The sequence below is a fragment of the Falco cherrug genome, chromosome 10 (genome assembly GCF_023634085.1).
Source record: "Falco cherrug isolate bFalChe1 chromosome 10, bFalChe1.pri, whole genome shotgun sequence".
Lineage (NCBI taxonomy): Eukaryota > Metazoa > Chordata > Aves > Falconiformes > Falconidae > Falco > Falco cherrug.
Genome location: NC_073706.1, coordinates 39,687,116 through 39,713,794, shown reverse-complemented (window position 1 = coordinate 39,713,794; position 26,679 = coordinate 39,687,116).

Genomic DNA, 26,679 nt, shown 5'->3' with positions numbered 1-26,679 from the left:
GTTCTCCTGGTAGTTTTTACACTACCTTGGTAGGCATCTGAAAGACACCACAAAAGTTGTTCTACCTGCTTTCTGGGCTGAGATGGGGAACCGCTGAATTTTGGAGTCGGCCGTTGACAAAATGTTCCAAACACACCCCATGCACAACTCCACCGGGGAAGGTGCCAGACAGGAGTTCTCTTGGTAGTTTTTACACTACCTTGGTAGGCATCTGAAAGACACCACAAAAGTTGTTCTACCTGCTTTCTGGGCTGAGATGGGGAACCGCTGAATTTTGGACTCGGCCGGTGACAAAATGTTCCAAACACACCCCATGCACAACTCCACCGGGGAAGGTGCCAGACAGGAGTTCTCTTGGTAGTTTTTACACTACCTTGGTAGGCATTTGAAAGGCACCACAAAAGTTGTTCTACCTGCTTTCTGGGCTGAGATGGGGAACCGCTGAATTTTGGACTCGGCTGGTGACAAAATGTTCCAAACACACCCCATGCACAACTCCACCGGGGAAGGTGCCAGACAGGAGTTCTCCTGGTAGTTTTTACACTACCTTGGTAGGCAGCTGAAAGGCACCACAAAAGTTGTTCTTCCTGCTTTCTGGGCTGAGATGGGGAACCGCTGAATTTTGGAGTCGGCCGGTGACAAAATGTTCCAAACACACCCCATGCACAACTCCACCGGGGAAGGTGCCAGACAGGAGTTCTCTTGGTAGTTTTTACACTACCTTGGTAGGCATCTGAAAGACACCACAAAAGTTGTTCTACCTGCTTTGTGGGCTGAGATGGGGAATCGCTGAATTTTGGACTCGGCTGGTGACAAAATGTTCCAAACACACCCCATGCAAAACTCCACCGGGGAAGGTGCCAGACAGGAGTTCTCCTGGTAGTTTTTACATTGCTCCGGTAGGCATCTGAAAGACACCACAAAAGTTGTTCTACCTGCTTTCTGGGCTGAGATGGGGAACCGCTGAATTTTGGAGTCGGCCGGTGACAAAATGTTCCAAACACACCCCATGCACAACTCCACCGGGGAAGGTGCCAGACAGGAGTTCTCCTGGTAGTTTTTACACTACCTTGGTAGGCAGCTGAAAGGCACCACAAAAGTTGTTCTACCTGCTTTCTGGGCTGAGATGGGGAATCGCTGAATTTTGGACTCGGCCGTTGACAAAATGTTCCAAACACACCCCATGCACAACTCCACCGGGGAAGGTGCCAGACAGGAGTTCTCCTGGTAGTTTTTACACTACCTTGGTAGGCAGCTGAAAGGCACCACAAAAGTTGTTCTTCCTGCTTTCTGGGCTGAGATGGGGAACCGCTGAATTTTGGAGTCGGCTGGTGACAAAATGTTCCAAACACACCCCATGCACAACTCCACCGGGGAAGGTGCCAGACAGGAGTTCTCTTGGTAGTTTTTACACTACCTTGGTAGGCATCTGAAAGACACCACAAAAGTTGTTCTACCTGCTTTGTGGGCTGAGATGGGGAATCGCTGAATTTTGGACTCGGCTGGTGACAAAATGTTCCAAACACACCCCATGCAAAACTCCACCGGGGAAGGTGCCAGACAGGAGTTCTCCTGGTAGTTTTTACATTGCTCCGGTAGGCATCTGAAAGACACCACAAAAGTTGTTCTACCTGCTTTCTGGGCTGAGATGGGGAATCGCTGAATTTTGGAGTCGGCCGGTGACAAAATGTTCCAAACACACCCCATGCACAACTCCACCGGGGAAGGTGCCAGACAGGAGTTCTCCTGGTAGTTTTTACACTACCTTGGTAGGCAGCTGAAAGGCAACACAAAAGTTGTTCTACCTGCTTTCTGGGCTGAGATGGGGAATCGCTGAATTTTGGACTCGGCCGGTGACAAAATGTTCCAAACACACCCCATGCACAACTCCACCACGGAAGGTGCCAGACAGGAGTTCTCCTGGTAGTTTTTACACTACCTTGGTAGGCATCTGAAAGACATCACAAAAGTTGTTCTACCTGCTTTCTGGGCTGAGATGGGGAATAGCTGAATTTTGGAGTCGGCCGGTGACAAAATGTTCCAAACACACCCCATGCACAACTCCACCGGGGAAGGTGCCAGACAGGAGTTCTCCTGGTAGTTTTTACACTACCTTGGTAGGCAGCTGAAAGGCACCACAAAAGTTGTTCTTCCTGCTTTCTGGGCTGAGATGGGGAATCGCTGAATTTTGGAGTCGGCCGGTGACAAAATGTTCCAAACACACCCCATGCACAACTCCACCGGGGAAGGTGCCAGACAGGAGTTCTCTTGGTAGTTTTTACACTACCTTGGTAGGCATCTGAAAGACACCACAAAAGTTGTTCTACCTGCTTTGTGGGCTGAGATGGGGAATCGCTGAATTTTGGAGTCGGCCGGTGACAAAATGTTCCAAACACACCCCATGCACAACTCCACCGGGGAAGGTGCCAGGCAGGAGTTCTCCTGGTAGTTTTTACACTACCTTGGTAGGCATCTGAAAGACACCACAAAAGTTGTTCTACCTGCTTTGTGGGCTGAGATGGGGAACCGCTGAATTTTGGAGTCGGCCGTTGACAAAATGTTCCAAACACACCCCATGCACAACTCCACCGGGGAAGGTGCCAGACAGGAGTTCTCCTGGTAGTTTTTACACTACCTTGGTAGGCATCTGAAAGACACCACAAAAGTTGTTCTACCTGCTTTCTGGGCTGAGATGGGGAACCGCTGAATTTTGGAGTCGGCCGTTGACAAAATGTTCCAAACACACCCCATGCACAACTCCACCGGGGAAGGTGCCAGACAGGAGTTCTCCTGGTAGTTTTTACACTACCTTGGTAGGCAGCTGAAAGACACCACAAAAGTTGTTCTACCTGCTTTCTGGGCTGAGATGGGGAACCGCTGAATTTTGGAGTCGGCTGGTGGCAAAATGTTCCAAACACACCCCCTGCACAACTCCACCGGGGAAGGTGCCAGACAGGAGTTCTCCTGGTAGTTTTTACATTGCTCCGGTAGGCATCTGAAAGACACCACAAAAGTTGTTCTACCTGCTTTCTGCGCTGAGATGGGGAAACGCTGAATTTTGGAGTCGGCCGTTGACAAAATGTTCCAAACACACCCCATGCACAACTCCACCGGGGAAGGTGCCAGACAGGAGTTCTCTTGGTAGATTTTACACTACCTTGGTAGGCATCTGAAAGACACCACAAAAGTTGTTCTACCTGCTTTCTGGGCTGAGATGGGGAATCGCTGAATTTTGGACTCGGCTGGTGACAAAATGTTCCAAACACACCCCATGCACAACTCCACCGGGGAAGGTGCCAGACAGGAGTTCTCTTGGTAGTTTTTACACTACCTTGGTAGGCAGCTGAAAGGCACCACAAAAGTTGTTCTACCTGCTTTCTGGGCTGAGATGGGGAACCGCTGAATTTTGGACTCGGCTGGTGACAAAATGTTCCAAACACACCCCATGCACAACTCCACCACGGAAGGTGCCAGACAGGAGTTCTCCTGATAGTTTTTACACTACCTTGGTAGGCATCTGAAAGACATCACAAAAATTGTTCTACCTGCTTTCTGGGCTGAGATGGGGAAACGCTGAATTTTGGAGTCGGCTGGTGACAAAATGTTCCAAACACACCCCATGCACAACTCCACCGGGGAAGGTGCCAGACAGGAGTTCTCCTGGTAGTTTTTACACTACCTTGGTAGGCAGCTGAAAGGCACCACAAAAGTAGTTCTACCTGCTTTGTGGGCTGAGATGGGGAACCGCTGAATTTTGGAGTCGGCCGTTGACAAAATGTTCCAAACACAGCCCATGCACAACTCCACCGGGGAAGGTGCCAGACAGGAGTTCTCCTGGTAGTTTTTACACTACCTTGGTAGGCATCTGAAAGACACCACAAAAGTTGTTCTTCCTGCTTTCTGGGCTGAGATGGGGAACAGCTGAATTTTGGAGTCGGCTGGTGGCAAAATGTTCCAAACACACCCCCTGCACAACTCCACCGGGGAAGGTGCCAGACAGGAGTTCTCTTGGTAGTTTTTACACTACCTTGGTAGGCATCTGAAAGACACCACAAAAGTTGTTCTACCTGCTTTCTGGGCTGAGATGGGGAACCGCTGAATTTTGGACTCGGCCGGTGACAAAATGTTCCAAACACACCCCATGCAAAACTCCACCGGGGAAGGTGCCAGACAGGAGTTCTCTTGGTAGTTTTTACATTGCTCCGGTAGGCATCTGAAAGGCACCACAAAAGTTGTTCTACCTGCTTTCTGGGCTGAGATGGGGAAACGCTGAATTTTGGACTCGGCCGGTGACAAAATGTTCCAAACACACCCCATGCACAACTCCACCGGGGAAGGTGCCAGACAGGAGTTCTCTTGGTAGTTTTTACACTACCTTGGTAGGCATCTGAAAGACACCACAAAAGTTGTTCTACCTGCTTTGTGGGCTGAGATGGGGAATCGCTGAATTTTGGAGTCGGCCGGTGACAAAATGTTCCAAACACACCCCATGCACAACTCCACCGGGGAAGGTGCCAGACAGGAGTTCTCCTGGTAGTTTTTACATTGCTCCGGTAGGCATCTGAAAGACACCACAAAAGTTGTTCTACCTGCTTTCTGGGCTGAGATGGGGAATCGCTGAATTTTGGAGTCGGCCGGTGACAAAATGTTCCAAACACACCCCATGCACAACTCCACCGGGGAAGGTGCCAGACAGGAGTTCTCCTGGTAGTTTTTACACTACCTTGGTAGGCATTTGAAAGGCACCACAAAAGTTGTTCTTCCTGCTTTCTGGGCTGAGATGGGGAACCGCTGAATTTTGGAGTCGGCGGTGACAAAATGTTCCAAACACACCCCATGCACAACTCCACCGGGGAAGGTGCCAGACAGGAGTTCTCTTGGTAGTTTTTACACTACCTTGGTAGGCAGCTGAAAGGCACAACAAAAGTTGATCTACCTGCTTTCTGGGCTGATATGGGGAATCGCTGAATTTTGGACTCGGCTGGTGACAAAATGTTCCAAACACACCCCATGCACAACTCCACCGGGGAAGGTGCCAGACAGGAGTTCTCCTGGTAGTTTTTACACTACCTTGGTAGGCATCTGAAAGACACCACAAAAGTTGTTCTACCTGCTTTCTGGGCTGAGATGGGGAACCGCTGAATTTTGGAGTCGGCCGGTGACAAAATGTTCCAAACACACCCCATGCACAACTCCACCGGGGAAGGTGCCAGACAGGAGTTCTCCTGGTAGTTTTTACATTGCTCCGGTAGGCATCTGAAAGGCACCACAAAAGTTGTTCTACCTGCTTTCTGGGCTGAGATGGGGAAACGCTGAATTTTGGACTCGGCCGGTGACAAAATGTTCCAAACACACCCCATGCACAACTCCACCGGGGAAGGTGCCAGACAGGAGTTCTCTTGGTAGTTTTTACACTACCTTGGTAGGCATCTGAAAGACACCACAAAAGTTGTTCTTCCTGCTTTCTGGGCTGAGATGGGGAACCGCTGAATTTTGGAGTCGGCCGGTGACAAAATGTTCCAAACACACCCCATGCACAACTCCACCGGGGAAGGTGCCAGACAGGAGTTCTCCTGGTAGTTTTTACACTACCTTGGTAGGCATCTGAAAGACACCACAAAAGTTGTTCTACCTGCTTTCTGGGCTGAGATGGGGAATCGCTGAATTTTGGAGTCGGCCGGTGACAAAATGTTCCAAACACACCCCATGCACAACTCCACCGGGGAAGGTGCCAGACAGGAGTTCTCCTGGTAGTTTTTACACTACCTTGGTAGGCATTTGAAAGGCACCACAAAAGTTGTTCTTCCTGCTTTCTGGGCTGAGATGGGGAACCGCTGAATTTTGGAGTCGGCGGTGACAAAATGTTCCAAACACACCCCATGCACAACTCCACCGGGGAAGGTGCCAGACAGGAGTTCTCTTGGTAGTTTTTACACTACCTTGGTAGGCAGCTGAAAGGCACCACAAAAGTTGTTCTACCTGCTTTCTGGGCTGAGATGGGGAACCGCTGAATTTTGGACTCGGCCGGTGACAAAATGTTCCAAACACACCCCATGCACAACTCCACCGGGGAAGGTGCCAGACAGGAGTTCTCCTGGTAGTTTTTACACTACCTTGGTAGGCATCTGAAAGACACCACAAAGTTGTTCTACCTGCTTTCTGGGCTGAGATGGGGAATCGCTGAATTTTGGAGTCGGCCGGTGACAAAATGTTCCACAGACACCCTATGCACAACTCCACCGGGGAAGGTGCCAGGAACGAATTCTGTTGGTAGTTTTTACACTACCTTGGTAGGCAGCTGAAAGACACCACAAAAGTTGTTCTACCTGCTTTGTGGGCTGAGATGGGGAACCGCTGAATTTTGGAGTCGGCCGGTGACAAAATGTTCCAAACACACCCCATGCACAACTCCAACGGGGAAGGTGCCAGACAGGAGTTCTCCTGGTAGTTTTTACACTACCTTGGTAGGCATCTGAAAGACACCACAAAAGTTGTTCTACCTGCTTTCTGGGCTGAGATGGGGAACCGCTGAATTTTGGACTCGGCTGGTGACAAAATGTTCCAAACACACCCCATGCACAACTCCACCGGGGAAGGTGCCAGACAGGAGTTCTCTTGGTAGTTTTTACACTACCTTGGTAGGCAGCTGAAAGGCACCACAAAAGTTGTTCTACCTGCTTTCTGGGCTGAGATGGGGAATCGCTGAATTTTGGAGTCGGCCGGTGACAAAATGTTCCAAACACACCCCATGCACAACTCCACCGGGGAAGGTGCCAGACAGGAGTTCTCCTGGTAGTTTTTACACTACCTTGGTAGGCATTTGAAAGGCACCACAAAAGTTGTTCTTCCTGCTTTCTGGGCTGAGATGGGGAAACGCTGAATTTTGGAGTCGGCCGGTGACAAAATGTTCCAAACACACCCCATACACAACTCCACCGGGGAAGGTGCCAGACAGGAGTTCTCTTGGTAGTTTTTACACTACCTTGGTAGGCATCTGAAAGACACCACAAAAGTTGTTCTACCTGCTTTCTGGGCTGAGATGGGGAACCGCTGAATTTTGGACTCGGCTGGTGACAAAATGTTCCAAACACACCCCCTGCACAACTCCACCGGGGAAGGTGCCAGACAGGAGTTCTCCTGGTAGTTTTTACATTGCTCCGGTAGGCAGCTGAAAGATACCACAAAAGATGTTCTACCTGCTTTCTGGGCTGAGATGGGGAACGGCTGAATTTTGGACTCGGCCGGTGACAAAATGTTCCAAACACAGCCCATGCACAACTCCACCGGGGAAGGTGCCAGACAGGAGTTCTCTTGGTAGTTTTTACACTACCTTGGTAGGCATCTGAAAGACACCACAAAAGTTGTTCTACCTGCTTTCTGGGCTGAGATGGGGAACCGCTGAATTTTGGACTCGGCTGGTGACAAAATGTTCCAAACACACCCCATGCACAACTCCACCGGGGAAGGTGCCAGACAGGAGTTCTCTTGGTAGTTTTTACACTACCTTGGTAGGCAGCTGAAAGGCACCACAAAAGTTGTTCTACCTGCTTTCTGGGCTGAGATGGGGAATCGCTGAATTTTGGAGTCGGCCGGTGACAAAATGTTCCAAACACACCCCATGCACAACTCCACCGGGGAAGGTGCCAGACAGGAGTTCTCTTGGTAGTTTTTACACTACCTTGGTAGGCATCTGAAAGACACCACAAAAGTTGTTCTACCTGCTTTCTGGGCTGAGATGGGGAATCGCTGAATTTTGGAGTCGGCCGGTGACAAAATGTTCCAAACACACCCCATGCACAACTCCACCGGGGAAGGTGCCAGACAGGTGTTCTCCTGGTAGTTTTTACACTACCTTGGTAGGCATTTGAAAGGCACCACAAAAGTTGTTCTTCCTGCTTTCTGGGCTGAGATGGGGAACCGCTGAATTTTGGACTCGGCCGGTGACAAAATGTTCCGAACACACCCCCTGCACAACTCCACCGGGGAAGGTGCCATACAGGAGTTCTCTTGGTAGTTTTTACACTACCTTGGTAGGCAGCTGAAAGGCACCACAAAAGTTGTTCTACCTGCTTTCTGGGCTGAGATGGGGAAACGCTGAATTTTGGACTCGGCTGGTGACAAAATGTTCCAAACACACCCCATGCACAACTCCACCGGGGAAGGTGCCAGACAGGAGTTCTCCTGGTAGTTTTTACACTACCTTGGTAGGCAGCTGAAAGGCACCACAAAACTTGTTCTACCTGCTTTCTGGGCTGAGATGGGGAACCGCTGAATTTTGGAGTCGGCCGGTGACAAAATGTTCCAAACACACCCCATGCACAACTCCACCGGGGAAGGTGCCAGACAGGAGTTCTCTTGGTAGTTTTTACTCTACCTTGGTAGGCATCTGAAAGACACCACAAAAGTTGTTCTACCTGCTTTGTGGGCTGAGATGGGGAATCGCTGAATTTTGGACTCGGCCGGTGACAAAATGTTCCAAACACACCCCATGCAAAACTCCACCGGGGAAGGTGCCAGACAGGAGTTCTCCTGGTAGTTTTTACATTGCTCCGGTAGGCATCTGAAAGACACCACAAAAGTTGTTCTATCTGCTTTCTGGGCTGAGATGGGGAATCGCTGAATTTTGGACTCGGCCGGTGACAAAATGTTCCAAACACAGCCCATGCACAACTCCACCGGGGAAGGTGCCAGGAACGAATTCTGTTGGTAGTTTTTACACTACCTTGGTAGGCAGCTGAAAGGCACAAGAAAAGAAGTTGTACCTGCTTTCTGGGCTGAGATGGGGAACCGCTGAATTTTGGAGTCGGCTGGTGGCAAAATGTTCCAAACACACCCCCTGCACAACTCCACCGGGGAAGGTGCCAGACAGGAGTTCTCCTGGTAGTTTTTACATTGCTCCGGTAGGCAGCTGAAAGATACCACAAAAGATGTTCTACCTGCTTTCTGGGCTGAGATGGGGAACAGCTGAATTTTGGAGTCGGCCGGTGACAAAATGTTCCAAACACACCCCATGCACAACTCCACCGGGGAAGGTGCCAGACAGGAGTTCTCTTGGTAGTTTTTACACTACCTTGGTAGGCAGCTGAAAGGCACCACAAAAGTTGTTCTACCTGCTTTCTGGGCTGAGATGGGGAAACGCTGAATTTTGGACTCGGCCGGTGACAAAATGTTCCAAACACACCCCATGCACAACTCCACCGGGGAAGGTGCCAGACAGGAGTTCTCTTGGTAGTTTTTACACTACCTTGGTAGGCATCTGAAAGACACCACAAAAGTTGTTCTACCTGCTTTCTGGGCTGAGATGGGGAACCGCTGAATTTTGGACTCGGCCGTTGACAAAATGTTCCAAACACACCCCATGCACAACTCCACCGGGGAAGGTGCCAGACAGGAGTTCTCCTGGTAGTTTTTACACTACCTTGGTAGGCATCTGAAAGACATCACAAAAGTTGTTCTACCTGCTTTCTGGGCTGAGATGGGGAACCGCTGAATTTTGGACTCGGCTGGTGACAAAATGTTCCAAACACACCCCATGCACAACTCCACCGGGGAAGGTGCCAGACAGGAGTTCTCCTGGTAGTTTTTACACTACCTTGGTAGGCAGCTGAAAGGCACCACAAAACTTGTTCTACCTGCTTTCTGGGCTGAGATGGGGAACCGCTGAATTTTGGAGTCGGCCGGTGACAAAATGTTCCGAACACACCCCCTGCACAACTCCACCGGGGAAGGTGCCAGACAGGAGTTCTCTTGGTAGTTTTTACACTACCTTGGTAGGCAGCTGAAAGGCACCACAAAAGTTGTTCTACCTGCTTTCTGGGCTGAGATGGGGAAACGCTGAATTTTGGACTCGGCTGGTGACAAAATGTTCCAAACACACCCCATGCACAACTCCACCGGGGAAGGTGCCAGACAGGAGTTCTCCTGGTAGTTTTTACATTGCTCCGGTAGGCAGCTGAAAGATACCACAAAAGATGTTCTACCTGCTTTCTGGGCTGAGATGGGGAACAGCTGAATTTTGGAGTCGGCCGGTGACAAAATGTTCCAAACACACCCCATGCACAACTCCACCGGGGAAGGTGCCAGACAGGAGTTCTCTTGGTAGTTTTTACACTACCTTGGTAGGCAGCTGAAAGGCACCACAAAAGTTGTTCTACCTGCTTTCTGGGCTGAGATGGGGAAACGCTGAATTTTGGACTCGGCCGGTGACAAAATGTTCCAAACACACCCCATGCACAACTCCACCGGGGAAGGTGCCAGACAGGAGTTCTCTTGGTAGTTTTTACACTACCTTGGTAGGCAGCTGAAAGGCACCACAAAAGTTGTTCTACCTGCTTTCTGGGCTGAGATGGGGAATCGCTGAATTTTGGAGTCGGCCGGTGACAAAATGTTCCAAACACACCACATGCACAACTCCACCGGGGAAGGTGCCAGACAGGAGTTCTCTTGGTAGTTTTTACACTACCTTGGTAGGCATCTGAAAGACACCACAAAAGTTGTTCTACCTGCTTTCTGGGCTGAGATGGGGAAACGCTGAATTTTGGAGTCGGCCGGTGACAAAATGTTCCAAACACACCCCATGCACAACTCCACCGGGGAAGGTGCCAGACAGTGTTCTCTTGGTAGTTTTTACACTACCTTGGTAGGCAGCTGAAAGGCACCACAAAAGTTGTTCTACCTGCTTTCTGGGCTGAGATGGGGAATCGCTGAATTTTGGACTCGGCCGGTGACAAAATGTTCCAAACACACCCCATGCAAAACTCCACCGGGGAAGGTGCCAGACAGGAGTTCTCTTGGTAGTTTTTACATTGCTCCGGTAGGCATCTGAAAGACACCACAAAAGTTGTTCTACCTGCTTTCTGGTCTGAGATGGGGAATCGCTGAATTTTGGAGTCGGCCGGTGACAAAATGTTCCAAACACACCCCATGCACAACTCCACCGGGGAAGGTGCCAGACAGGTGTTCTCCTGGTAGTTTTTACACTACCTTGGTAGGCATTTGAAAGGCACCACAAAAGTTGTTCTTCCTGCTTTCTGGGCTGAGATGGGGAACCGCTGAATTTTGGACTCGGCCGTTGACAAAATGTTCCGAACACACCCCCTGCACAACTCCACCGGGGAAGGTGCCAGACAGGAGTTCTCTTGGTAGTTTTTACACTACCTTGGTAGGCAGCTGAAAGGCACCACAAAAGTTGTTCTACCTGCTTTCTGGGCTGAGATGGGGAAACGCTGAATTTTGGACTCGGCCGGTGACAAAATGTTCCAAACACACCCCATGCACAACTCCACCGGGGAAGGTGCCAGACAGGAGTTCTCTTGGTAGTTTTTACACTACCTTTGTAGGCATCTGAAAGACACCACAAAAGTTGTTCTACCTGCTTTCTGGGCTGAGATGGGGAACCGCTGAATTTTGGACTCGGCCGGTGACAAAATGTTCCAAACACACCCCATGCACAACTCCACCGGGGAAGGTGCCAGACAGGAGTTCTCTTGGTAGTTTTTACACTACCTTGGTAGGCAGCTGAAAGGCACCACAAAAGTTGTTCTACCTGCTTTCTGGGCTGAGATGGGGAATCGCTGAATTTTGGAGTCGGCCGGTGACAAAATGTTCCAAACACACCCCATGCACAACTCCACCGGGGAAGGTGCCAGACAGGAGTTCTCTTGGTAGTTTTTACACTACCTTGGTAGGCATCTGAAAGACACCACAAAAGTTGTTCTACCTGCTTTCTGGGCTGAGATGGGGAAACGCTGAATTTTGGAGTCGGCCGGTGACAAAATGTTCCAAACACACCCCATGCACAACTCCACCGGGGAAGGTGCCAGACAGTGTTCTCTTGGTAGTTTTTACACTACCTTGGTAGGCAGCTGAAAGGCACCACAAAAGTTGTTCTACCTGCTTTCTGGGCTGAGATGGGGAATCGCTGAATTTTGGACTCGGCCGGTGACAAAATGTTCCAAACACACCCCATGCAAAACTCCACCGGGGAAGGTGCCAGACAGGAGTTCTCCTGGTAGTTTTTACATTGCTCCGGTAGGCAGCTGAAAGATACCACAAAAGATGTTCTACCTGCTTTCTGGGCTGAGATGGGGAATCGCTGAATTTTGGACTCGGCCGGTGACAAAATGTTCCAAACACAGCCCATGCACAACTCCACCGGGGAAGGTGCCAGGAACGAATTCTGTTGGTAGTTTTTACACTACCTTGGTAGGCAGCTGAAAGGCACAAGAAAAGAAGTTGTACCTGCTTTCTGGGCTGAGATGGGGAACCGCTGAATTTTGGAGTCGGCTGGTGGCAAAATGTTCCAAACACACCCCCTGCACAACTCCACCGGGGAAGGTGCCAGACAGGAGTTCTCCTGGTAGTTTTTACATTGCTCCGGTAGGCAGCTGAAAGATACCACAAAAGATGTTCTACCTGCTTTCTGGGCTGAGATGGGGAACAGCTGAATTTTGGAGTCGGCCGGTGACAAAATGTTCCAAACACACCCCATGCACAACTCCACCGGGGAAGGTGCCAGACAGGAGTTCTCTTGGTAGTTTTTACACTACCTTGGTAGGCAGCTGAAAGGCACCACAAAAGTTGTTCTACCTGCTTTCTGGGCTGAGATGGGGAAACGCTGAATTTTGGACTCGGCCGGTGACAAAATGTTCCAAACACACCCCATGCACAACTCCACCGGGGAAGGTGCCAGACAGGAGTTCTCTTGGTAGTTTTTACACTACCTTGGTAGGCATCTGAAAGACACCACAAAAGTTGTTCTACCTGCTTTCTGGGCTGAGATGGGGAACCGCTGAATTTTGGACTCGGCCGTTGACAAAATGTTCCAAACACACCCCATGCACAACTCCACCGGGGAAGGTGCCAGACAGGAGTTCTCCTGGTAGTTTTTACACTACCTTGGTAGGCATCTGAAAGACATCACAAAAGTTGTTCTACCTGCTTTCTGGGCTGAGATGGGGAACCGCTGAATTTTGGACTCGGCTGGTGACAAAATGTTCCAAACACACCCCATGCACAACTCCACCGGGGAAGGTGCCAGACAGGAGTTCTCCTGGTAGTTTTTACACTACCTTGGTAGGCAGCTGAAAGGCACCACAAAACTTGTTCTACCTGCTTTCTGGGCTGAGATGGGGAACCGCTGAATTTTGGAGTCGGCCGGTGACAAAATGTTCCGAACACACCCCCTGCACAACTCCACCGGGGAAGGTGCCAGACAGGAGTTCTCTTGGTAGTTTTTACACTACCTTGGTAGGCAGCTGAAAGGCACCACAAAAGTTGTTCTACCTGCTTTCTGGGCTGAGATGGGGAAACGCTGAATTTTGGACTCGGCTGGTGACAAAATGTTCCAAACACACCCCATGCACAACTCCACCGGGGAAGGTGCCAGACAGGAGTTCTCCTGGTAGTTTTTACATTGCTCCGGTAGGCAGCTGAAAGATACCACAAAAGATGTTCTACCTGCTTTCTGGGCTGAGATGGGGAACAGCTGAATTTTGGAGTCGGCCGGTGACAAAATGTTCCAAACACACCCCATGCACAACTCCACCGGGGAAGGTGCCAGACAGGAGTTCTCTTGGTAGTTTTTACACTACCTTGGTAGGCAGCTGAAAGGCACCACAAAAGTTGTTCTACCTGCTTTCTGGGCTGAGATGGGGAAACGCTGAATTTTGGACTCGGCCGGTGACAAAATGTTCCAAACACACCCCATGCACAACTCCACCGGGGAAGGTGCCAGACAGGAGTTCTCTTGGTAGTTTTTACACTACCTTGGTAGGCAGCTGAAAGGCACCACAAAAGTTGTTCTACCTGCTTTCTGGGCTGAGATGGGGAATCGCTGAATTTTGGAGTCGGCCGGTGACAAAATGTTCCAAACACACCACATGCACAACTCCACCGGGGAAGGTGCCAGACAGGAGTTCTCTTGGTAGTTTTTACACTACCTTGGTAGGCATCTGAAAGACACCACAAAAGTTGTTCTACCTGCTTTCTGGGCTGAGATGGGGAAACGCTGAATTTTGGAGTCGGCCGGTGACAAAATGTTCCAAACACACCCCATGCACAACTCCACCGGGGAAGGTGCCAGACAGTGTTCTCTTGGTAGTTTTTACACTACCTTGGTAGGCAGCTGAAAGGCACCACAAAAGTTGTTCTACCTGCTTTCTGGGCTGAGATGGGGAATCGCTGAATTTTGGACTCGGCCGGTGACAAAATGTTCCAAACACACCCCATGCAAAACTCCACCGGGGAAGGTGCCAGACAGGAGTTCTCTTGGTAGTTTTTACATTGCTCCGGTAGGCATCTGAAAGACACCACAAAAGTTGTTCTACCTGCTTTCTGGTCTGAGATGGGGAATCGCTGAATTTTGGAGTCGGCCGGTGACAAAATGTTCCAAACACACCCCATGCACAACTCCACCGGGGAAGGTGCCAGACAGGTGTTCTCCTGGTAGTTTTTACACTACCTTGGTAGGCATTTGAAAGGCACCACAAAAGTTGTTCTTCCTGCTTTCTGGGCTGAGATGGGGAACCGCTGAATTTTGGACTCGGCCGTTGACAAAATGTTCCGAACACACCCCCTGCACAACTCCACCGGGGAAGGTGCCAGACAGGAGTTCTCTTGGTAGTTTTTACACTACCTTGGTAGGCAGCTGAAAGGCACCACAAAAGTTGTTCTACCTGCTTTCTGGGCTGAGATGGGGAAACGCTGAATTTTGGACTCGGCCGGTGACAAAATGTTCCAAACACACCCCATGCACAACTCCACCGGGGAAGGTGCCAGACAGGAGTTCTCTTGGTAGTTTTTACACTACCTTTGTAGGCATCTGAAAGACACCACAAAAGTTGTTCTACCTGCTTTCTGGGCTGAGATGGGGAACCGCTGAATTTTGGACTCGGCCGGTGACAAAATGTTCCAAACACACCCCATGCACAACTCCACCGGGGAAGGTGCCAGACAGGAGTTCTCTTGGTAGTTTTTACACTACCTTGGTAGGCAGCTGAAAGGCACCACAAAAGTTGTTCTACCTGCTTTCTGGGCTGAGATGGGGAATCGCTGAATTTTGGAGTCGGCCGGTGACAAAATGTTCCAAACACACCCCATGCACAACTCCACCGGGGAAGGTGCCAGACAGGAGTTCTCTTGGTAGTTTTTACACTACCTTGGTAGGCATCTGAAAGACACCACAAAAGTTGTTCTACCTGCTTTCTGGGCTGAGATGGGGAAACGCTGAATTTTGGAGTCGGCCGGTGACAAAATGTTCCAAACACACCCCATGCACAACTCCACCGGGGAAGGTGCCAGACAGTGTTCTCTTGGTAGTTTTTACACTACCTTGGTAGGCAGCTGAAAGGCACCACAAAAGTTGTTCTACCTGCTTTCTGGGCTGAGATGGGGAATCGCTGAATTTTGGACTCGGCCGGTGACAAAATGTTCCAAACACACCCCATGCAAAACTCCACCGGGGAAGGTGCCAGACAGGAGTTCTCCTGGTAGTTTTTACATTGCTCCGGTAGGCATCTGAAAGACACCACAAAAGTTGTTCTACCTGCTTTCTGGGCTGAGATGGGGAATCGCTGAATTTTGGAGTCGGCCGGTGACAAAATGTTCCAAACACACCCCATGCACAACTCCACCGGGGAAGGTGCCAGACAGGTGTTCTCCTGGTAGTTTTTACACTACCTTGGTAGGCATTTGAAAGGCACCACAAAAGTTGTTCTTCCTGCTTTCTGGGCTGAGATGGGGAATCGCTGAATTTTGGAGTCGGCCGGTGACAAAATGTTCCAAACACACCCCATGCACAACTCCACCGGGGAAGGTGCCAGACAGGAGTTCTCTTGGTAGTTTTTACACTACCTTGGTAGGCAGCTGAAAGGCACCACAAAAGTTGTTCTACCTGCTTTCTGGGCTGAGATGGGGAATCGCTGAATTTTGGAGTCGGCCGGTGACAAAATGTTCCAAACACACCCCATGCACAACTCCACCGGGGAAGGTGCCAGACAGGTGTTCTCCTGGTAGTTTTTACACTACCTTGGTAGGCATTTGAAAGGCACCACAAAAGTTGTTCTTCCTGCTTTCTGGGCTGAGATGGGGAACCGCTGAATTTTGGACTCGGCCGGTGACAAAATGTTCCGAACACACCCCCTGCACAACTCCACCGGGGAAGGTGCCAGACAGGAGTTCTCTTGGTAGTTTTTACACTACCTTGGTAGGCAGCTGAAAGGCACCACAAAAGTTGTTCTACCTGCTTTCTGGGCTGAGATGGGGAAACGCTGAATTTTGGACTCGGCTGGTGACAAAATGTTCCAAACACACCCCATGCACAACTCCACCGGGGAAGGTGCCAGACAGGAGTTCTCCTGGTAGTTTTTACACTACCTTGGTAGGCAGCTGAAAGGCACCACAAAACTTGTTCTACCTGCTTTCTGGGCTGAGATGGGGAACCGCTGAATTTTGGAGTCGGCCGGTGACAAAATGTTCCAAACACACCCCATGCACAACTCCACCGGGGAAGGTGCCAGACAGGAGTTCTCTTGGTAGTTTTTACTCTACCTTGGTAGGCATCTGAAAGACACCACAAAAGTTGTTCTACCTGCTTTGTGGGCTGAGATGGGGAATCGCTGAATTTTGGACTCGGCCGGTGACAAAATGTTCCAAACACACCCCATGCAAAACTCCACCGGGGAAGGTGCCAGACAGGAGTTCTCCTGGTAGTTTTTACATTGCTCCGGTAGGCATCTGAAAGACACCACAAAAGTTGTTCTATCTGCTTTCTGGGCTGAGATGGGGAATCGCTGAATTTTGGACTCGGCCGGTGACAAAATGTTCCAAACACAGCCCATGCACAACTCCACCGGGGAAGGTGCCAGGAACGAATTCTGTTGGTAGTTTTTACACTACCTTGGTAGGCAGCTGAAAGGCACAAGAAAAGAAGTTGTACCTGCTTTCTGGGCTGAGATGGGGAACCGCTGAATTTTGGAGTCGGCTGGTGGCAAAATGTTCCAAACACACCCCCTGCACAACTCCACCGGGGAAGGTGCCAGACAGGAGTTCTCCTGGTAGTTTTTACATTGCTCCGGTAGGCAGCTGAAAGATACCACAAAAGATGTTCTACCTGCTTTCTGGGCTGAGATGGGGAACAGCTGAATTTTGGAGTCGGCCGGTGACAAAATGTTCCAAACACACCCCATGCACAACTCCACCGGGGAAGGTGCCAGACAGGAGTTCTCTTGGTAGTTTTTACACTACCTTGGTAGGCAGCTGAAAGGCACCACAAAAGTTGTTCTACCTGCTTTCTGGGCTGAGATGGGGAAACGCTGAATTTTGGACTCGGCCGGTGACAAAATGTTCCAAACACACCCCATGCACAACTCCACCGGGGAAGGTGCCAGACAGGAGTTCTCTTGGTAGTTTTTACACTACCTTGGTAGGCATCTGAAAGACACCACAAAAGTTGTTCTACCTGCTTTCTGGGCTGAGATGGGGAACCGCTGAATTTTGGACTCGGCCGTTGACAAAATGTTCCAAACACACCCCATGCACAACTCCACCGGGGAAGGTGCCAGACAGGAGTTCTCCTGGTAGTTTTTACACTACCTTGGTAGGCATCTGAAAGACATCACAAAAGTTGTTCTACCTGCTTTCTGGGCTGAGATGGGGAACCGCTGAATTTTGGACTCGGCTGGTGACAAAATGTTCCAAACACACCCCATGCACAACTCCACCGGGGAAGGTGCCAGACAGGAGTTCTCCTGGTAGTTTTTACACTACCTTGGTAGGCAGCTGAAAGGCACCACAAAACTTGTTCTACCTGCTTTCTGGGCTGAGATGGGGAACCGCTGAATTTTGGAGTCGGCCGGTGACAAAATGTTCCGAACACACCCCCTGCACAACTCCACCGGGGAAGGTGCCAGACAGGAGTTCTCTTGGTAGTTTTTACACTACCTTGGTAGGCAGCTGAAAGGCACCACAAAAGTTGTTCTACCTGCTTTCTGGGCTGAGATGGGGAAACGCTGAATTTTGGACTCGGCTGGTGACAAAATGTTCCAAACACACCCCATGCACAACTCCACCGGGGAAGGTGCCAGACAGGAGTTCTCCTGGTAGTTTTTACATTGCTCCGGTAGGCAGCTGAAAGATACCACAAAAGATGTTCTACCTGCTTTCTGGGCTGAGATGGGGAACAGCTGAATTTTGGAGTCGGCCGGTGACAAAATGTTCCAAACACACCCCATGCACAACTCCACCGGGGAAGGTGCCAGACAGGAGTTCTCTTGGTAGTTTTTACACTACCTTGGTAGGCAGCTGAAAGGCACCACAAAAGTTGTTCTACCTGCTTTCTGGGCTGAGATGGGGAAACGCTGAATTTTGGACTCGGCCGGTGACAAAATGTTCCAAACACACCCCATGCACAACTCCACCGGGGAAGGTGCCAGACAGGAGTTCTCTTGGTAGTTTTTACACTACCTTGGTAGGCAGCTGAAAGGCACCACAAAAGTTGTTCTACCTGCTTTCTGGGCTGAGATGGGGAATCGCTGAATTTTGGAGTCGGCCGGTGACAAAATGTTCCAAACACACCACATGCACAACTCCACCGGGGAAGGTGCCAGACAGGAGTTCTCTTGGTAGTTTTTACACTACCTTGGTAGGCATCTGAAAGACACCACAAAAGTTGTTCTACCTGCTTTCTGGGCTGAGATGGGGAAACGCTGAATTTTGGAGTCGGCCGGTGACAAAATGTTCCAAACACACCCCATGCACAACTCCACCGGGGAAGGTGCCAGACAGTGTTCTCTTGGTAGTTTTTACACTACCTTGGTAGGCAGCTGAAAGGCACCACAAAAGTTGTTCTACCTGCTTTCTGGGCTGAGATGGGGAATCGCTGAATTTTGGACTCGGCCGGTGACAAAATGTTCCAAACACACCCCATGCAAAACTCCACCGGGGAAGGTGCCAGACAGGAGTTCTCTTGGTAGTTTTTACATTGCTCCGGTAGGCATCTGAAAGACACCACAAAAGTTGTTCTACCTGCTTTCTGGTCTGAGATGGGGAATCGCTGAATTTTGGAGTCGGCCGGTGACAAAATGTTCCAAACACACCCCATGCACAACTCCACCGGGGAAGGTGCCAGACAGGTGTTCTCCTGGTAGTTTTTACACTACCTTGGTAGGCATTTGAAAGGCACCACAAAAGTTGTTCTTCCTGCTTTCTGGGCTGAGATGGGGAACCGCTGAATTTTGGACTCGGCCGTTGACAAAATGTTCCGAACACACCCCCTGCACAACTCCACCGGGGAAGGTGCCAGACAGGAGTTCTCTTGGTAGTTTTTACACTACCTTGGTAGGCAGCTGAAAGGCACCACAAAAGTTGTTCTACCTGCTTTCTGGGCTGAGATGGGGAAACGCTGAATTTTGGACTCGGCCGGTGACAAAATGTTCCAAACACACCCCATGCACAACTCCACCGGGGAAGGTGCCAGACAGGAGTTCTCTTGGTAGTTTTTACACTACCTTTGTAGGCATCTGAAAGACACCACAAAAGTTGTTCTACCTGCTTTCTGGGCTGAGATGGGGAACCGCTGAATTTTGGACTCGGCCGGTGACAAAATGTTCCAAACACACCCCATGCACAACTCCACCGGGGAAGGTGCCAGACAGGAGTTCTCTTGGTAGTTTTTACACTACCTTGGTAGGCAGCTGAAAGGCACCACAAAAGTTGTTCTACCTGCTTTCTGGGCTGAGATGGGGAATCGCTGAATTTTGGAGTCGGCCGGTGACAAAATGTTCCAAACACACCCCATGCACAACTCCACCGGGGAAGGTGCCAGACAGGAGTTCTCTTGGTAGTTTTTACACTACCTTGGTAGGCATCTGAAAGACACCACAAAAGTTGTTCTACCTGCTTTCTGGGCTGAGATGGGGAAACGCTGAATTTTGGAGTCGGCCGGTGACAAAATGTTCCAAACACACCCCATGCACAACTCCACCGGGGAAGGTGCCAGACAGTGTTCTCTTGGTAGTTTTTACACTACCTTGGTAGGCAGCTGAAAGGCACCACAAAAGTTGTTCTACCTGCTTTCTGGGCTGAGATGGGGAATCGCTGAATTTTGGACTCGGCCGGTGACAAAATGTTCCAAACACACCCCATGCAAAACTCCACCGGGGAAGGTGCCAGACAGGAGTTCTCCTGGTAGTTTTTACATTGCTCCGGTAGGCATCTGAAAGACACCACAAAAGTTGTTCTACCTGCTTTCTGGGCTGAGATGGGGAATCGCTGAATTTTGGAGTCGGCCGGTGACAAAATGTTCCAAACACACCCCATGCACAACTCCACCGGGGAAGGTGCCAGACAGGTGTTCTCCTGGTAGTTTTTACACTACCTTGGTAGGCATTTGAAAGGCACCACAAAAGTTGTTCTTCCTGCTTTCTGGGCTGAGATGGGGAACCGCTGAATTTTGGACTCGGCCGTTGACAAAATGTTCCGAACACACCCCCTGCACAACTCCACCGGGGAAGGTGCCAGACAGGAGTTCTCTTGGTAGTTTTTACACTACCTTGGTAGGCAGCTGAAAGGCACCACAAAAGTTGTTCTACCTGCTTTCTGGGCTGAGATGGGGAAACGCTGAATTTTGGAGTCGGCTGGTGACAAAATGTTCCAAACACACCCCATGCACAACTCCACCGGGGAAGGTGCCAGACAGGAGTTCTCCTGGTAGTTTTTACACTACCTTGGTAGGCAGCTGAAAGGCACCACAAAACTTGTTCTACCTGCTTTCTGGGCTGAGATGGGGAACCGCTGAATTTTGGAGTCGGCCGGTGACAAAATGTTCCAAACACACCCCATGCACAACTCCACCGGGGAAGGTGCCAGACAGGAGTTCTCTTGGTAGTTTTTACTCTACCTTGGTAGGCATCTGAAAGACACCACAAAAGTTGTTCTACCTGCTTTGTGGGCTGAGATGGGGAATCGCTGAATTTTGGACTCGGCCGGTGACAAAATGTTCCAAACACACCCCATGCAAAACTCCACCGGGGAAGGTGCCAGACAGGAGTTCTCCTGGTAGTTTTTACATTGCTCCGGTAGGCATCTGAAAGACACCACAAAAGTTGTTCTATCTGCTTTCTGGGCTGAGATGGGGAATCGCTGAATTTCGGAGTCGGCCGGTGACAAAATGTTCCACAGACACCCTATGCACAACTCCACCGGGGAAGGTGCCAGGAACGAATTCTGTTGGTAGTTTTTACACTACCTTGGTAGGCAGCTGAAAGGCACAAGAAAAGAAGTTGTACCTGCTTTCTGGGCTGAGATGGGGAAACGCTGAATTTTGGACTCGGCCGGTGACAAAATGTTCCAAACACACCCCATGCACAACTCCACCGGGGAAGGTGCCAGACAGGAGTTCTCTTGGTAGTTTTTACACTACCTTTGTAGGCATCTGAAAGACACCACAAAAGTTGTTCTACCTGCTTTCTGGGCTGAGATGGGGAACCGCTGAATTTTGGACTCGGCTGGTGACAAAATGTTCCAAACACACCCCATGCACAACTCCACCGGGGAAGGTGCCAGACAGGAGTTCTCCTGGTAGTTTTTACACTACCTTGGTAGGCAGCTGAAAGGCACCACAAAACTTGTTCTACCTGCTTTCTGGGCTGAGATGGGGAACCGCTGAATTTTGGAGTCGGCCGGTGACAAAATGTTCCGAACACACCCCCTGCACAACTCCACCGGGGAAGGTGCCAGACAGGAGTTCTCTTGGTAGTTTTTACACTACCTTGGTAGGCAGCTGAAAGGCACCACAAAAGTTGTTCTACCTGCTTTCTGGGCTGAGATGGGGAAACGCTGAATTTTGGACTCGGCTGGTGACAAAATGTTCCAAACACACCCCATGCACAACTCCACCGGGGAAGGTGCCAGACAGGAGTTCTCCTGGTAGTTTTTACATTGCTCCGGTAGGCAGCTGAAAGATACCACAAAAGATGTTCTACCTGCTTTCTGGGCTGAGATGGGGAACAGCTGAATTTTGGAGTCGGCCGGTGACAAAATGTTCCAAACACACCCCATGCACAACTCCACCGGGGAAGGTGCCAGACAGGAGTTCTCTTGGTAGTTTTTACACTACCTTGGTAGGCAGCTGAAAGGCACCACAAAAGTTGTTCTACCTGCTTTCTGGGCTGAGATGGGGAAACGCTGAATTTTGGACTCGGCCGGTGACAAAATGTTCCAAACACACCCCATGCACAACTCCACCGGGGAAGGTGCCAGACAGGAGTTCTCTTGGTAGTTTTTACACTACCTTTGTAGGCATCTGAAAGACACCACAAAAGTTGTTCTACCTGCTTTCTGGGCTGAGATGGGGAACCGCTGAATTTTGGAGTCGGCCGTTGACAAAATGTTCCAAACACACCCCATGCACAACTCCACCGGGGAAGGTGCCAGACAGGAGTTCTCCTGGTAGTTTTTACACTACCTTGGTAGGCATTTGAAAGGCACCACAAAAGTTGTTCTACCTGCTTTCTGGGCTGAGATGGGGAACCGCTGAATTTTGGACTCGGCCGGTGACAAAATGTTCCAAAGACACCCCATGCACAACTCCACCGGGGAAGGTGCCAGGCAGGAGTTCTCGTGGTAGTTTTTACACTACCTTGGTAGGCATTTGAAAGGCACCACAAAAGTTGTTCTTCCTGCTTTCTGGGCTGAGATGGGGAACCGCTGAATTTTGGAGTCGGCCGGTGACAAAATGTTCCGAACACACCCCCTGCACAACTCCACCGGGGAAGGTGCCAGACAGGAGTTCTCTTGGTAGTTTTTACACTACCTTGGTAGGCAGCTGAAAGGCACCACAAAACTTGTTCTACCTGCTTTCTGGGCTGAGATGGGGAACCGCTGAATTTTGGAGTCGGCCGGTGACAAAATGTTCCAAACACACCCCATGCACAACTCCAACGGGGAAGGTGCCAGACAGGAGTTCTCCTGGTAGTTTTTACACTACCTTGGTAGGCATCTGAAAGACACCACAAAAGTTGTTCTACCTGCTTTCTGGGCTGAGATGGGGAATCGCTGAATTTTGGACTCGGCCGGTGACAAAATGTTCCAAACACACCCCATGCAAAACTCCACCGGGGAAGGTGCCAGACAGGAGTTCTCCTGGTAGTTTTTACATTGCTCCGGTAGGCATCTGAAAGACACCACAAAAGTTGTTCTATCTGCTTTCTGGGCTGAGATGGGGAATCGCTGAATTTTGGAGTCGGCCGGTGACAAAATGTTCCAAACACACCCCATGCACAACTCCACCGGGGAAGGTGCCAGGCAGGAGTTCTTCTGGTAGTTTTTACACTACCTTGGTAGGCATTTGAAAGGCACCACAAAAGTTATTCTACCTGCTTTCTGGGCTGAGATGGGGAACCGCTGAATTTTGGAGTCGGCCGGTGACAAAATGTTCCACAGACACCCTATGCACAACTCCACCGGGGAAGGTGCCAGGAACGAATTCTGTTGGTAGTTTTTACACTACCTTGGTAGGCAGCTGAAAGGCACCACAAAAGTTGTTCTACCTGCTTTCTGGGCTGAGATGGGGAACCGCTGAATTTTGGAGTCGGCTGGTGGCAAAATGTTCCAAACACACCCCCTGCACAACTCCACCGGGGAAGGTGCCAGACAGGAGTTCTCCTGGTAGTTTTTACATTGCTCCGGTAGGCAGCTGAAAGATACCACAAAAGATGTTCTACCTGCTTTCTGGGCTGAGATGGGGAACCGCTGAATTTTGGACTCGGCCGGTGACAAAATGTTCCAAACACACCCCATGCACAACTCCACCGGGGAAGGTGCCAGACAGGAGTTCTCTTGGTAGTTTTTACACTACCTTGGTAGGCAGCTGAAAGGCACCACAAAAGTTGTTCTACCTGCTTTCTGGGCTGAGATGGGGAACCGCTGAATTTTGGACTCGGCCGGTGACAAAATGTTCCAAACACACCCCATGCACAACTCCACCGGGGAAGGTGCCAGACAGGAGTTCTCTTGGTAGTTTTTACACTACCTTGGTAGGCAGCTGAAAGGCACCACAAAAGTTGTTCTACCTGCTTTCTGGGCTGAGATGGGGAATCGCTGAATTTTGGAGTCGGCCGGTGACAAAATGTTCCAAACACACCCCATGCACAACTCCACCGGGGAAGGTGCCAGACAGGTGTTCTCCTGGTAGTTTTTACACTACCTTGGTAGGCATTTGAAAGGCACCACAAAAGTTGTTCTTCCTGCTTTCTGGGCTGAGATGGGGAACCGCTGAATTTTGGACTCGGCCGTTGACAAAATGTTCCGAACACACCCCCTGCACAACTCCACCGGGGAAGGTGCCAGACAGGAGTTCTCTTGGTAGTTTTTACACTACCTTGGTAGGCAGCTGAAAGGCACCACAAAAGTTGTTCTACCTGCTTTCTGGGCTGAGATGGGGAAACGCTGAATTTTGGAGTCGGCTGGTGACAAAATGTTCCAAACACACCCCATGCACAACTCCACCGGGGAAGGTGCCAGACAGGAGTTCTCCTGGTAGTTTTTACACTACCTTGGTAGGCAGCTGAAAGGCACCACAAAACTTGTTCTACCTGCTTTCTGGGCTGAGATGGGGAACCGCTGAATTTTGGAGTCGGCCGGTGACAAAATGTTCCAAACACACCCCATGCACAACTCCACCGGGGAAGGTGCCAGACAGGAGTTCTCTTGGTAGTTTTTACTCTACCTTGGTAGGCATCTGAAAGACACCACAAAAGTTGTTCTACCTGCTTTGTGGGCTGAGATGGGGAATCGCTGAATTTTGGACTCGGCCGGTGACAAAATGTTCCAAACACACCCCATGCAAAACTCCACCGGGGAAGGTGCCAGACAGGAGTTCTCCTGGTAGTTTTTACATTGCTCCGGTAGGCATCTGAAAGACACCACAAAAGTTGTTCTATCTGCTTTCTGGGCTGAGATGGGGAATCGCTGAATTTCGGAGTCGGCCGGTGACAAAATGTTCCACAGACACCCTATGCACAACTCCACCGGGGAAGGTGCCAGGAACGAATTCTGTTGGTAGTTTTTACACTACCTTGGTAGGCAGCTGAAAGGCACAAGAAAAGAAGTTGTACCTGCTTTCTGGGCTGAGATGGGGAAACGCTGAATTTTGGACTCGGCCGGTGACAAAATGTTCCAAACACACCCCATGCACAACTCCACCGGGGAAGGTGCCAGACAGGAGTTCTCTTGGTAGTTTTTACACTACCTTTGTAGGCATCTGAAAGACACCACAAAAGTTGTTCTACCTGCTTTCTGGGCTGAGATGGGGAACCGCTGAATTTTGGAGTCGGCCGTTGACAAAATGTTCCAAACACACCCCATGCACAACTCCACCGGGGAAGGTGCCAGACAGGAGTTCTCCTGGTAGTTTTTACACTACCTTGGTAGGCATCTGAAAGACATCACAAAAGTTGTTCTACCTGCTTTCTGGGCTGAGATGGGGAACCGCTGAATTTTGGACTCGGCTGGTGACAAAATGTTCCAAACACACCCCATGCACAACTCCACCGGGGAAGGTGCCAGACAGGAGTTCTCCTGGTAGTTTTTACACTACCTTGGTAGGCAGCTGAAAGGCACCACAAAACTTGTTCTACCTGCTTTCTGGGCTGAGATGGGGAACCGCTGAATTTTGGAGTCGGCCGGTGACAAAATGTTCCGAACACACCCCCTGCACAACTCCACCGGGGAAGGTGCCAGACAGGAGTTCTCCTGGTAGTTTTTACATTGCTCCGGTAGGCAGCTGAAAGATACCACAAAAGATGTTCTACCTGCTTTCTGGGCTGAGATGGGGAACAGCTGAATTTTGGAGTCGGCCGGTGACAAAATGTTCCAAACACACCCCATGCACAACTCCACCGGGGAAGGTGCCAGACAGGAGTTCTCTTGGTAGTTTTTACACTACCTTGGTAGGCAGCTGAAAGGCACCACAAAAGTTGTTCTACCTGCTTTCTGGGCTGAGATGGGGAAACGCTGAATTTTGGACTCGGCCGGTGACAAAATGTTCCAAACACACCCCATGCACAACTCCACCGGGGAAGGTGCCAGACAGGAGTTCTCTTGGTAGTTTTTACACTACCTTTGTAGGCATCTGAAAGACACCACAAAAGTTGTTCTACCTGCTTTCTGGGCTGAGATGGGGAACCGCTGAATTTTGGAGTCGGCCGTTGACAAAATGTTCCAAACACACCCCATGCACAACTCCACCGGGGAAGGTGCCAGACAGGAGTTCTCCTGGTAGTTTTTACACTACCTTGGTAGGCATTTGAAAGGCACCACAAAAGTTGTTCTACCTGCTTTCTGGGCTGAGATGGGGAACCGCTGAATTTTGGACTCGGCCGGTGACAAAATGTTCCAAACACACCCCATGCACAACTCCACCGGGGAAGGTGCCAGGCAGGAGTTCTCGTGGTAGTTTTTACACTACCTTGGTAGGCATTTGAAAGGCACCACAAAAGTTGTTCTTCCTGCTTTCTGGGCTGAGATGGGGAACCGCTGAATTTTGGAGTCGGCCGGTGACAAAATGTTCCGAACACACCCCCTGCACAACTCCACCGGGGAAGGTGCCAGACAGGAGTTCTCTTGGTAGTTTTTACACTACCTTGGTAGGCAGCTGAAAGGCACCACAAAACTTGTTCTACC